The sequence below is a fragment of the Mytilus galloprovincialis genome, chromosome 5, assembly GCF_965363235.1.
Source record: "Mytilus galloprovincialis chromosome 5, xbMytGall1.hap1.1, whole genome shotgun sequence".
NCBI classification, from domain to species: Eukaryota; Metazoa; Mollusca; class Bivalvia; order Mytilida; family Mytilidae; genus Mytilus; species Mytilus galloprovincialis.
The window spans coordinates 23,574-39,112 of NC_134842.1; the positions used below are offsets into that span (position 1 = coordinate 23,574).

At 26.5% G+C, this 15,539-nt stretch overlaps 1 long non-coding RNA gene across 1 annotated transcript in view; it reads left to right on the forward strand.

The window, feature by feature from the left end:
* LOC143074918 (uncharacterized) overlaps positions 1 to 15,067 on the forward strand; it is a 34,123-nt gene extending 19,056 nt beyond the window's left edge. Inside the window, exons 3-5 of the long non-coding RNA XR_012978165.1 lie at positions 12,975 to 13,136; positions 13,782 to 13,892; positions 14,915 to 15,067. This is a non-coding gene — a long non-coding RNA (uncharacterized LOC143074918). The remainder of the gene's footprint in view (positions 1 to 12,974; positions 13,137 to 13,781; positions 13,893 to 14,914) is intronic.
* Positions 15,068 to 15,539: the final 472 nt, after the last annotated feature.

Sequence of the window (15,539 nt, forward strand, 5' to 3'; positions counted from 1 at the left end):
ATTAAGCTTACTGAATCCCATGTCATTGAGTTTTTTGTTGTATTGCTGTAAAATTTAAAAATTAAATTAATCTAGGTCAAAAAAGCTAGAATTTGCAGTTCGAACAAAATAGAGATAGTACACTTTAATTTTTTTAATAACTTTTTCAAATCAACTTGGATGTTCATCAAACTATGCAGCTATCTTACATATATATTAAGCTTACTGAATCCCATGTCAATTTGTTATTTGTTGTATTGCTGTAAAATTTAAGAATTAAAGTTATCTTGGTATAAAAAAGGTAGGATTTGCAATTCGGACAAAATAGAGATATTACACTTTAATTTTTTTAATAACTTTTTCAAATCAACTTGGATTTTCATCAAACTATGTAGGTATCTTAGATATATATTAAGCTTAATGAATCCAATGTCATTTAGTTTTTTGTTGTATTGCTGTAAAATTTAAAAAATTAAATTACTCTAGGTCAAAAAAGCTAGAATTTGCAGTTCGAACAAAATAGAGATAGTACACTTTAATTTTTTTAATAACTTTTTCAAATCAACTTGAATGTTCTTCAAACTATGCGGCTATCTTACATATATATTAAGCTTACTGAATCCCATGTCAATTCGTTATTTGTTGTATTGCTGAAAAATTTAAGAATTTAAAGTTATCTTGGTATAAAAAAGCTAGGATTTGCAATTCGGACAAAATAGAGATAGTACACTTTAATTTTTTTAATAACTTTTTCAAATCAACTTGGATTTTCATCAAACTATGTAGGTATCTTAGATATATATTAAGCTTACTGAATCCCATGTCATTTAGTTTTTTGTTGTATTGCTGTAAAATTTTAAAATTAAATTACTCTAGGTCAAAAAAGCTAGAATTTGCAGTTCGAACAAAATGGACATAGTACACTTTATTTTTTTTAATAACTTTTTCAAATCAACTTGGATGTTCTTCAAAGTATGCAGCTATCTTACATATATATTAAGCTTACTGAATCCCATGTCAATTAGTTATTTGTTGTATTGCTGTAAAATTTAAGAATTAAAGTTATCTTGGTATAAAAAAGCTAGGATTTGCAATTCGGACAAAATAGAGATAGTTACCCTAACCCTAACCCTAACTTAATAACTTTTTCAAATCAACTTGGATTTTCATCAAACTATGTAGGTATCTTAGATATATATAAAGCTTACGGAATCCCATGTCATTTAGTTTTTTGTTGTATTGCTGAAAATGAAAAATTTAAAAATTAAATTAATCTAGGTCAAAAAAGCTAGAATTTGCAATTCGGACAAAATAGAGATATTACACTTTAATTTTTTTAATAACTTTTTCAAATCAACTTGGATTTTCATCAAACTATGTAGGTATCTTAGATATATATTAAGCTTACTGAATCCCATGTCATTGAGTTTTTTGTTGTATTGCTGTAAAATTTAAAAAATAAATTAATCTAGGTCAAAAAAGCTAGAATTTGCAGTTCGAACTAAATAGAGATAGTACACTTTAATTTTTTTAATAACTTTTTCAAATCAACTTGGATGTTCTTCAAAGTATGCAGCTATCTTACATATATATTAAGCTTACTGAATCCCATGTCAATTAGTTATTTGTTGTATTGCTGTAAAATTTAAGAATTGATTTTATCTTGGTATAAAAAAGCTAGGATTTGCAATTCGGACAAAATAGAGATAGTACACTTTCATTTTTTTAATTACTTTTTCAAATCAACTTGAATTTTCATCAAACTATGTAGGTATCTTAGATATATATTAAGCTTACTGAATCCCATGTCATTTAGTTTTTTGTTGTATTGCTGAAAAATTTAAGAATTTAAAGTTATCTTGGTATAAAAAAGCTAGGATTTACAATTCGGACAAAATAGAGATAGTACACTTTAATTTTTTTAATAACTTTTTCAAATCAACTTGGATTTTCATCAAACTATGTAGGTATCTTAGATATATATTAAGCTTACTGAATCCCATGTCATTTAGTTTTTTGTTGTATTGCTGAAAAATTAAAAAATTAAATTACTCTAGGTCAAAAAAGCTAGAATTTGCAGTTCGAACAAAATAGAGATAGTACACTTTAATTTTTTTAATTACTTTTTCAAATCAACTTGGATGTTCATCAAACTATGCAGCTATCTTACATATATATTAAGCTTACTGAATCCCATGTCAATTAGTTATTTGTTGTATTGCTGAAAAATTTAAGAATTTAAAGTTATCTTGGTATAAAAAAGCTAGGATTTACAATTCGGACAAAATAGAGATAGTACACTTTAATTTTTTTAATAACTTTTTCAAATCAACTTGGATTTTCATCAAACTATGTAGGTATCTTAGATATATATTAAGCTTACTGAATCCCATGTCATTTAGTTTTTTGTTGTATTGCTGTAAAATTTTAAAATTAAATGACTCTAGGTCAAAAAAGCTAGAATTTGCAGTTCGAACAAAATAGAGATTATGATAGTAAGCTATTAAAATAGTAAGTAAACCTACAAATCAAGAGTTACAAAATATTGTTAAAATATACCAAGGAAATACAAAATCAACCCCGAAAATTTCAATTTTTTAAAGTACCACCTATATCTTTAAATTTATCACAAATTTATTTGCAGAATAAAATTTTTTTAATTTTTGGGATACGATTGCTTTCAAGCAATCGGTAGACTTATACCGGTGTCTCAGAGCTTTGCCCTCACATCAATCGCTTTATTCTAAACATAAAGGAATATCTCAGATTCTTATAAAAAAAAAAAAATATTGATATTTTTTTTTAAGACAACTTCTTATTTTTTTGCATGAAACTTAAAATCTTCATTGTATATGTTATAAATTAAAACTGAAGTATACACAGTAGGTCCAAGGACATAGTTATCGTCCTTTGGTTTTTGTTGTCTACGAATATAGTCCCTAGTGTAAACAGTGTATAACTTGCATGTTTTATTTAAGACACTTTTCCAATTTATTTATTTATATTAAATGCTTGAAATATTTAAGTAGGGGAATGAAATTACATGTCAAAAAAATTTGGGTGCTGAAACTTTATGTTAAGTAGTGAATGGGTCCAGTTCTAAAAGGTCAAATTTATCACGTTTGAAGCTGTCAAACTGAATTTTTCACCCCCTTAACACAGAATTGTCTTTATTTTGAGTTAAAGCAAGTAGAAGTTTCTATAATTTTGATATTATTTGTCTCACTGGTAGTACACTACATTGTAAAAATATTTTTGAGAAAGAGCAGGTGCGATTTTTTTAATTTGAATTTTTTGTCTAAAAGAAATGCACTACAAAACAATTGTGTTCTCGGGCCAGTACTCAAATCTGGCCAGTATAAAAATGTAAATGAAAAAAAATATATTTTCACTTTATTGCACTGTCAACATAAATACTAGTAACCGTAAACTTAAGCATCTCTTGATGTTTAAAATTAGGGCAACAGTAGTTTATTGCTGTGCAAAAAAACTTTTCAGCCTTACGCACAAAAAGAACATAATTTAGATGCTGTTTTATCATATTCTAACATAAGTGAAGAGACCAGTTCAAGATTACATATAGAAAAATATATATTGTCATTTTTTAAGGCTATCAGCATTAATATTTGTAATGTAAGACTGTTAGAACTCTCAATTTTTGTAAAACTATTCATCCTTAAGGACACAAGGAATAGAATTTTAAATGCTGTTTTATGATATTTAAAAAATAACAACATACAAATATTTCTATTTTTCTTTAAATGAAACAACATGTTTTGATATTAAGAACTAAAAATCCTTCATTTATCTGACTAACTTATTGCCTGTTAAAATAAATTTTGCAATTTTGCAATTAAATTTATTTACCATTGTTCAACATATGTTCAAATATTCATTCTATGAAAGAAAAAATAATTAAATATGCAGCCAGTACAAAGCTAAGAAAATAAAAAATAAAAAAGTAGTGTCACATTCTATTGAGATTGTTATAAATTTATATTACACACCTGACTCTTCTAAAGCCATCAATTTAGTAAATTCATTCTTCTGTATTTCCACAAAGAACAGAATTTTAATGTCGTTGTATAATTTTCTAATAAAATAGATCTTTATTTTATGCAGCAACATTTTCTAAATTTCTTAATTTAAATTTTTACTCATTAATGTCTAAAGAACCAAGTTGAAGTTTAAAAAAAGTAATCAATTATCAGACCAGTTTAAGATTACATAGAAACAAAAGAAATTTATCACTATTTATCGCTTTTTAATGCCTTTAGCATAAATATAAGTAAATTAAGACTACTAAAACTTTCATTTTTTGTGAAACTTTTCATCCTTAGTGCCAAAAATAACAGAATGATAATGCTGTTGTATAATATTCTAGCATAATACATTTGTAATAAAACCAGTTTAAGATTATATAGAAACAAAAGAAATTTTATCACCCTTTAATGCCTTTAGCATAAATATAAGTAAGTTAAAACTACTAAAACTTTCATTTTTTGTAAAACTTTTCATCCTTAGAACCAAAAATAACAGAATGATAATGCCGTTGTATAATATTCTAACAGAATTAATCATTACAATTTTCTATAAAGAGACAACATGTTTTGAAATAACTAAATATGAAACCAGTACAAGAATATTAATAAAATACAAGAAGTAGTGTCATTTTTTATTGAGATCAATATCAATTTTACTCCCCTCACTCTTCTGAGGTTATCAATTTATTAAAATCATTCCTACATATTGGTAAAAAGAACAGAATTTAAATGTTGTTGTGTAATTTTCTAATTAAATAGAAAATAATAGCATCTTTATTTTATGCGACATAATATTTTTAATTTCTTAACTTAAATTTCTTCCATTTATGTCAAACAAACCAATCTGAAGTTTAAAAAGTAATCAATTATTAGACCAGTTCAAGAATATATAGAATCAAAAGAAATTTTGTCACTATTACATGATTTTAGTATAACTAGAAGTAATTTTAGATTACTAGAACTTTCATTTTTTTAAATTTTCTCCCTTAGTGCTTCAATAACAGAATGATAATGATGTTTGGGGAGAGTTTGGATCCCACTAACATGTTTTGCCCAACCACATTATTTATATATGTGCCTGTCCCAAGTTAGGAGCCTGTAATTCAGTGGTTGTCGTCTGTTTATGTGTTACATATTTGTTTTCGATCATTTTTTTTTACTTAAATAAGGCTGTTAATTTTCTGGTTTGAATTGTTTAACATTCTCTTATCGGGGCCTTTTATAGCTGACTATGCGGTATGGGCTTTGCTCATTGTTGAAGGCCATACAGTGACCTATAGTTGTTAATATTTGTGTCATTTAAAAAAAAGTAATCAATTATCAGACAAGTTTAAGATTATATAGAAACAAAAGAAATGTATCACTATTTATCGCTCTTTAATGCCTTTAGCATAAATATAAGTAAATTAAGACTACTAAAACTTTCATTTTTTGTAAAACTTTTCATCCTTAGTACCAAAAATAACAGAATGATAATGCTGTTGTATAATATTCTAACAGAATTAAGCATAACAATTTTAGACAACATGTTTTGCAATAACTAAATATGAAACCAGTACAAGAATATTAATAAAATACAAGAAGTAGTGTCACTTTTTATTGAGATCAATATTTATATTACTCACCTGACTCTTCTAAAGCTGTCAATTTTAGTAAATTTATTTCTCTGTATTGGGTTAAAGAACAGAATTTTAATGTCATTGTATTATTTTCTAATAAAATAGAAAATATGAGCTTTTTATTTTATGCGACACTTAACTTAACTTTCTGCTCATTAATTTCTAACAAACCAATTTGAAGATAAAAAGTAATCAATTATCAGACCAGTTTAAGATTATATAGAAACAAAAGAAATTTTATCACTCTTTAACGCCTTTAGCATAAATATAAGTAAGTTAAGACTACTAAAACTTTCATTTTTTGTAAAACTTTTCATCCTTAGTACCAAAAATAACAGAATGATAATGCCGTTGTATAGTATTCTAACAGAATTAAACATTACAATTTTCTATAAAGAGACAACATGTTTTGCAATAACTAAATATGAAACCAGTACAAGAATATTAATAAAATACAAGAAGTAGTGTCACTTTTTATTCGAGCGTCACTGATGAGTCTTTTGTAGACGAAACACGCGTCTGGCGGATATACAAATTTTAGTCCTGGTATCTATGATGAGTTTATTTTTATTAAGATCAATATTAATATTACTCACCTGACTCTTCTAAAGCTGTCAATTTCAGTAAATTTATTTCTCTGTATTGGGTAAAAGAACAGAATTTTAATGTCGTTGTATTATTTTCTAAAAAAATAGAAAATATAAGCTTTTTATTTTATGCGACAACATTTTTTTAAATTTCTTAACTTAAATTTCTTCTCATTAATTTCTAACAAACCAATTTGAAGTTAAAAAGTAATCAATTATCAGACCAGTTTAAGATTATATAGAAATAATAGAAATTTTGTCACTATTTAATGCCTTTTGCATAAATATAAGAAAATTAAGACTACAAGAACTTTCTTTTTTTGTAAAACTTTTCATCCTTAGTGCCAAAAATGACACAATGGTAATGCCATGGTATAATATTCTAACATAATTAAACATTACAATTTGAAACAGCATGTTTTGAAATAAGTAAATGCATGAAACATGAAATCAGTGCAAGAATATTAATTAAAAAAATAAAAGTAGTGTCACATTCTATTGAGATTGTTATAAATATTACACACCTGACTCTTCTAAAGCAATCAATTTAGTAAATTCATTCCTCTGTATTTCCACAAAGAACAGAATTTTAATGTCGTTGTATAATTTTCTAATAAAATAGATCTTTATTTTATGCAGCAACATTTTCTAAATTTCTTAATTTAAATTTTTACTCATTAATGTCTAACAAACCAAGTTGAAGTTTAAAAAAAGTAATCAATTATCAGACCAGTTTAAGATTACATAGAAACAAAATAAATTTATCACTATTTATCGCTCTTTAATGCCTTTAGCATAAATATAAGTAAATTAAGACTACTAAAACTTTCATTTTTTGTAAAACTTTTCATCCTTAGTGCCAAAAATAACAGAATGATAATGCTGTTGTATAATATTCTAACATAATACATTTGTAATAAAACCAGTTTAAGATTATGTAGAAACAAAAGAAATTTTATCACCCTTTAATGCCTTTAGCATAAATATAAGTAAGTTAAAACTACTAAAACTTTCATTTTTTGTAAAACTTTTCATCCTTAGTACCAAAAATAACAGAACGATAATGCTGTTGTATAATATTCTAACAGAATTAATCATTACAATTTTCTATAATGAGACAACATGTTTTGAAATAACTAAATATGAAACCAGTACAAGAATATAAATAAAATACAAGAAGTAGTGTCATTTTTTATTGAGATCAATATCAATTTTACTCCCCTCACTCTTCTGAGGTTATCAATTTATTAAAATCATTCCTACATATTGGTAAAAAGAACAGAATTTAAATGTTGTTGTATAATTTTCTAATTAAATAGAAAATAATAGCATCTTTATTTTATGCAAAATAATATTTTTAATTTATTAACTTCAATGTCTTCCATTTATGTCAAACAAACCAATCTGAAGTTTAAAAAGTAATCAATTATTAGACCAGTTCAAGAATATATAGAATCAAAAGAAATTTTGTCACTATTAAATGATTTTAGTATAAATAGAAGTAATTTTAGATTACTAGAACTTTCATTTTTTTTAATTTTCTTCCTTAGTGCTTCAATAACAGAATGATAATGATGTTTGGGGAGAGTTTGGATTCCAGTAACATGTTTTACCCCACCACATTATTTATTTATGTGCCTGTCCCAAGTTAGGGACGACATCAAAAGTTCAATGAAGGATAAAAAACTTAATTCACATAGTTTTTTCACTGACCCCCACACCCCCCTCTTAACTTAATTTGGAAAAAATTGATTGACCAATAGGGATATATGTAAAATCGATTTCAGATTAACAAAACTTGCATCAATGTTGACCCTCCCACCCCCAAACTATTTGATTTAAGTTTTTTATCCTACATCGATCTTTTGATGTCGTCCCTTAGGAGCCTGTAATTCAGTGGTTGTCGTTTGTTTATGTGTTACATATTTGTTTTTGATCATTTTTTTTACTTAAATAAGGCTGTTAGTTTTCTGGTTTGAATTGTTTAACATTCTCTTATCGGGGCCTTTCATAGCTGACTATGCGGTATGGGCTTTGCTCATTGTTGAAGGCCATACAGTGACCTATAGTTGTTAATATTTGTGTCATTTTAAAAAAAGTAATCAATTATCAGACAAGTTTAAGATTATATAGAAACAAAAGAAATTTATCACTATTTATCGCTCTTTAATGCCTTTAGCATAAATATAAGTAAATTAAGACTACTAAAACTTTCATTTTTTGTAAAACTTTTCATCCTTAGTGCCAAAAATAACAGAATGATAATGCTGTTGTATAACATTCTAACATAATACATTTGTATAAAACCAGTTTAAGATTATATAGAAACAAAAGAAATTTTATCACTCTTTAATGCTTTAGCATAAATATAAGTAAAAACTACTAAAACTTTCATTTTTTGTTAAACTTTTTATCTTTAGTGCCAAAAATGACACAATGGTAATGCAATTGTATAAAATTCTAACATAATTAAACATCACAATTTGAAACAGCATATTTTGAAATAAGTAAATACATAAAATATGAAACCAGTACAAGCATATTAATAAAATAAAATAGGTAGTGTCATTTTTAATTGAGATTGATATAAATATCACTCACCTCACTCTTCTAAAGCTAACAATTTAGAATAATTATTCTTTTGTCTTGGCAAAAAGAACAAAATTTTAATGTCGTTGTACAATTTTCTAATAGAATAGAAAAAATAAGCATCTTTGTTTTATGCAACATCATTTTGTTTTAATTTCTTAACTTAAATTTCTTCTTATTAATGTCTAATAAACCAATCATCCTTAGTACCAAAAACAACAGAATGATAATGTGTTGTATATTATTTTGATATGAGCGTCACTGATGAGTCTTATGCAGATGAAACGCGCGCGTCTGGCGTATAAAATTGTAATCCTGGTACTTTTGATAACTATTGTATAATATTATAACAGAATTAAATATTACAATTTGATATAATGAGACAACATTTTTTGAAATGTTGAAATATGAAACAAATACAAGAATAATAAAAGAAAAGAAATAGTTCACTTTTTATTTAGATCGATATAGATATTACTCACCTGACTCTTTTAAAGCTATCAGTTTAATAAAATTATTCATCCGTATTGGCCAAAAAGAACAGAATTTAAATGTCTTTATATGATTTTTTAATAAAATAGAAAATATTAGCTTTTTTAATTTATGCAACATCATTTGTTTGAATTTCTTTTCATTAATGTGTAACCATATATATCAAAAAGATGTGGTATGATTGCCAATGAGACAACTGTCTGCAAGAGACCAAAATGACACTACCATTAACAACTATTAGTCACCGTACAGCCTTCAACAATGAGCAAAGCCCATCCTGCATAGTCAAGATATAAAAGGCCCAGATAAGACCATGTAACAAACCAATCTGTAGTTTGAAAAGTAATCAATTATCAGAACAGTTCAAGAATATATAGAAACAAAAGAAATTTTGTCACTATTTGATGCTTTTAGCAGAAATATCAGTAACTTTAGACTACTAGAACTTCAATTGCTTGTAAAAAAAATTCATCCTTAGTGCCAAAAATAACAGAATGCTAATGCCATTGTATAATATTCTTACAGAATTAAGAATAACAATTTTAGACAACATGTTTTGAAATAACTCAATATAAAACCAGTACAAGAATATTAAAAGAATTATAAAAGTAGTGTCAGTTTTTATTGAGATCAATATAAATATTACTCACCTGACTCTTCTAAAGCTATTAATTTTAGTAAATTTATGTCTCTGTATTGGCTAAAAGAACAGAGTTTTAATGTCGTTGTATTATTTTCTAATAATATTGAAAATATTAGCATCTTTATTTTATGCAACAACATTTTTTAAAATTTCTTAACTTAAATTTCTTCTCATTAATGTCTAACAAACCAATTTGAAGTTTAAAAAGTAATCAATTATCAGAACAGTTCAAGAATATATAGAAACAAAAGACATTTTGTCACTATTTGATGCTTTTATCATAAATATAAGTAACTTTAGACTACTAGAACTTCAATTGCTTGTAAAAAAAATTCATCCTTAGTGCCAAAAATAACAGAATGATAATGCCATTGTATAATATTCTTACAGAATTAAGAATAACAATTTTAGACAACATGTTTTGAAATAACTCAATATAAAACCAGTACAAGAATATTAAAAGAATTATAGAAGTAGTGTCACTTTTTATTGAGATCAATATAAATATTACTCACCTGACTCTTCTAAAGCTATTAATTTTAGTAAATTTATGTCTCTGTATTGGCTAAAAGAACAGAGTTTTAATGTCGTTGTATTATTTTCTAATAATATTGAAAATATTAGCATCTTTATTTTATGCAACAACATTTTTTAAAATTTCTTAACTTAAATTTCTTCTCATTAATGTCTAACAAACCAATTTGAAGTTTAAAAAGTAATCAATTATTAGACCAGTTCAAGAATATATAGAAACAAAAGAAATTGTGTCACTATTTGATGCTTTTAGCAGAAAAATAAGTAACTTTAGACTACTAGAACTTTAATTTTTTGTAAAATTGTTCATCCTTTAAGTGCCAAAAATAACAGAATGATAATGCCGTTGTATGATATTCTAACAGAATTTAGCATAACAATTTTAGACAACATGTTTAGAGATAACTGAATATGACACCAGTACAAGAATATTAATAGAATACAAGAAGTAGTGTCACTTTTTATTGAGATCAATATCAATATTACTCACCTCACTCTTTTGAGGCTATCAATTTAGTGAAAACATTCCTCCATATTGGTAAAAAGAACAGTATTTAAATGTTGTTGTATAATTTTCTAATTTAATAGAAAATAATAGCATCTTTATTTTATGCGACATCAATTTTTTATTTCTTTACTTAAATTTCTTCGATTAATGTCTAACAAACCAATCTGAAGTTTAAAAAGTAATCAATTATTAGACCAGTTCAAGAATATATAGAAACAAAAGAAATGTTGTCACTATTTAATGATTTTAGCATAAATAGAAGTAACTTTAGATTACTAGAACTTTCATTTTTTTTAAATTTTCTTCCTTAGTGCTTCAATAACAGAATGATAATGCTGTTGTATAATATTCTAACAGAATTGAACATTACAATTTGAGACAGCATGTTTTAAAATATCTGAATATGAAACCAGTACAAGAATATTAATAAAATACAAGAAGTAGTGTCACTTTTTATTGAGATCAATATCAATATTACTCACCTCACTCCTTTTGAGGCTATCAATTTAGTGAAAACATTCCTCCATATTGGTAAAAAGAACAGTATTTAAATGTTGTTGTATAATTGTCTAATTTAATAGAAAATAATAGCATCTTTATTTTATGCGACATCAATTTTTTATTTCTTAACTTAAATTTCTTCGATTAATGTCTAACAAACAAATCTGAAGTTTAAAAAGTAATCAATTATTAGACCAGTTCAAGAATATATAGAAACAAAAGAAATTTTGTCACTATTTAATGATTTTAGCATAAATAGAAGTAACTTTAGATTACTAGAACTTTCATTTTTTTTAATTTTCTTCCTTAGTGCTTCAATAACAGAATGATAATGCTGTTGTATAATATTCTAACAGAATTGAACATTACAATTTGAGACAGCATGTTTTAAAATATCTGAATATGAAACCAGTACAAGAATATTAATAAAATACAAGAAGTAGTGTCACTTTTTATTGAGATCAATATTAATATTACTCACCTGACTCTTCTAAATCTATCAGTTTTAGTAAATTTATTTCTCTGTATTGGGTAAAAGAACAGAATTTTGATGTCTTTGTATTATTTTCTAATAAAATAGAAAATATAAGCATCTTTATTTTATGCGACAACATTTTTTAAAAATTTCTTAACTTAAATTTCTTCTAATTAATGTCTAACAAACCAATTTGAAGTTTAAAAAGTAATCAATTATCAGACCAGTTTAAGATTATATAGAAACGAAAGAAATTCTGTCACTATTTAATGCCTTTAGCATGAATATGAGTAAATTAAGACTACTAGAACTTTCTTTTTTTGTAAAACTTTTCATCCTTAGTGGCAAAAATAACAGAATAATAATGCTGTGGTATAACATTCTAACAGAATTAAGCATAACAATTTTAGACAACATGTTTTGAAATAACTGAATAAGAAACCAGTACAAGAATATTAATAAAATACAAGAAGTAGTGTCACCTTTTATTGAGATCAATATCAAAATCATATGACTTTAGTACAGGGCTCTGCAGGCCATTTATGCATGCTAATAAGTCGATGTTATTTCTTTTAAATATTTCTTCCATGGTTATATTAATCTAAAGATCTGTATACTTTTTGTTTTGATTCAAAATTTTATTTTTGTGATATTTAGTTTTTTATAAAAAAAAAAACAGGGTGAGGGGTTTCCCTCTGTGTCTCAAAAACTATATATGGTTATTGCTTAAAACTTTCTCAGAAACTATTGATGATTATTGCATATAATTTCCACATAAGACGACAGGCGTATCATGCGCTCATGGCTCAGCTGTTTATTACCAATATTTTTAAAAATCATTTCTGTGAAAAAAAATAACCAAATATGAAACAATTTCATGAATATTAATAAAATAAAAAAAAAGTATTGTCACTTTTTATCGTAATTAATATAAATATTATATATATAAATGTCCCCTAAAATGTGATCATATATATTTTAAATGCTTTGTTTTAATATTTCAGACTTATAATTGTGATATTTGTGCAAAAGTATTAAAATCCAGATCTGGTCTTCGGAGACACAAGTTATATTTCCACACAGAAAGCAAAATAAGTTGTGGAATATGCCCAAAATTCTTCAAATCAAAAGATGCTCTACGGAAACATGAGAAAACTGTTCATCAGGTAATTATATGGTACAAAATCTTTAAGCAGTATCAAACATGAGTCGATTTTATATAATTGTAATTTGTTTCATACAAATGTAACAGTGAAATGGAATTACATCATATAATTGTTTCATACAAATGCAGAATGAGATTTCTGGTTTTATTATCGACAATGTTAATGAGAGATATTGTTCTGATTGCATCTGGGATATCTTCACCTATCTTTATCAACTGTTTATTCAAGTTCAATAGTTATCAAAAGTACCAGGATTATAATTTATTCGCCAGATGCGCGTTTCCACCGCATAAGACTCATCAGTGACCAGTCAGGGATATAAGTCTATAGGGTTATTACAGAAAATAATATACATTAGTTATTGTGGACTAAAAAATCAAAGAACTCTGATAACATATGTATGTTACATGTTTCAAAGGGACAATATACATCATATGTTTAGTTAAATGGTATTCAAGTTCTGTTTTTACTATTGTCTTTATGTATACTTAACTATTGAAAGATGTAACAGTTCATAGAATAGTACACTTATATCTTATTAAGGATTTTACCTTATTGTACAGAAACGAAAATATGTGATATACTATAAGTCATAAGTTAATAAGTAGGGATCTGTAGACATCACCATTGTTTTTTTTTTTATAGAAAGACAGTCAAAAGACATACCAAGGTGTAGGCAAGTTTCCTTGTGCTACATGCAAATCAGTTTACCGTAGAAATGAAGACTTACAAATTCATCTTGCCAGGTACCATCAGGTAATAATATGTACACTCAATGACATACAGTTCAATATAGTAGCCAACAAAAACTGGTTACTTTAGGTAACACAGAATATGGCACTACTTTTACAGAAAATGCCTGTACTAAGTCAGGAATATGACAGTTGTTATCCTTTCGTTTGATGTGTTTGAACTTTTGATTTTGCCATTTGATTTGGGACTTTCCTTTTTGAATTTTTCTCAGAGTTCAGTATTTTTGTGTTTTTACTTTTTAAACATTTCAAAATCGTATGTACTGGCGTGTTGTTGAACATTTGTTTTTGTAAGATTCTAATAGATATGAGCCAGTCCATACGAAAAGGTACATAGTTTTATCAAGATTTTTAGTGAATTATTTCATATATTGCAATCATTTTCAAAGTACAGTTGAAATTGCTTGATTTGCCAATTGATAATGTTAACCCCTGTAGCAGTGGGGATAAGGCTCTCGCTTACGATGCGGATACCAATGCAATCAAACGGAGCAACAGTTCGAATCCCCGTGCAACTGAGGTTGATTTATATTTTATTAAATAACTTAACTTAACTTGAATTTCAAATTTCTAAAACACAAGATGTCATAGTTTTTGTAATTTCCCTCATGTTTTTATGTTGTCTTACTTTTTTTAAACCTGTAGAACTGACAGAAATTATTGACTTTTGTCTCTGTAGTGTCATAAATTTTTAAGTTTCTGGTCGGTATAGCATTAGTCCGGGGAACAAATGATTTTACACTTGCTCAAATACCAAAAATTCAGATATTTCTACGTCTTTTTCTGTTTTGGTTGACAAATTCGGGATAGAATTGACAATCTTATGAATGTTTACATTAATGTAAAAAAAATTTCAAATAAAATCTTTTTTCAAAAAAACAATAACAAACTTTGATAACGTTTCCTGTAAAGTTTACCAAAAGGACTTTTTGTACCTTTTCGCATGGACTGGCTCATATATTAATTGATTACCAATACAAAATTTTTTAAGATAACAACTTATATTTCATTTTCATATTTATACAGGCTGGACCACCTTCAACTCCAGCAGTGTCACCAGCAGTGTCACCAGCAGTGTCACCAGCACTGTCACCAGCACTGTCACCAGCACTGCCACCAGTAGCACTGTCACCAGCACCAACTCCAGCTGTTCTTCAAGTTATAGACTTCGAAGACATGATGGTCATTGACAATAATCTCGATTTACTGGAATTGGAGCCATTTCGTTTTTTTGAATCTTAACCTTTATGTTTATACAGTTTTAACCGATAGTTGTGTATATAATTTGTTGCTATCTTTTGCCAAAAATATTCCAATTTTAACTTGATTTGTAGTTCAAGTGGAAATCTTCAAAGTTCCCCATACACCTTAATATTTGGCGTAGACGATCACACCCCCAAAATGCCCTTACAAAACTGTAGATATATTTTTTTCAGTATTATTTTTATTTTCAAACCCCCATATTTCCAAAGAGTAGGTCAAAATAGTAACCACCAATGCATCAAATACAGTCTACCAGCTTTTTTTCGAGCTTAAGAGAATTTTCCGTTATAATTACATAGCAAACAGAGATTAAAATATGAACCTTTAATTTCTTTACATTTAAAAGTAACATTCTTATTAAACTTTCTCTTTGAAAATATTTCAATCT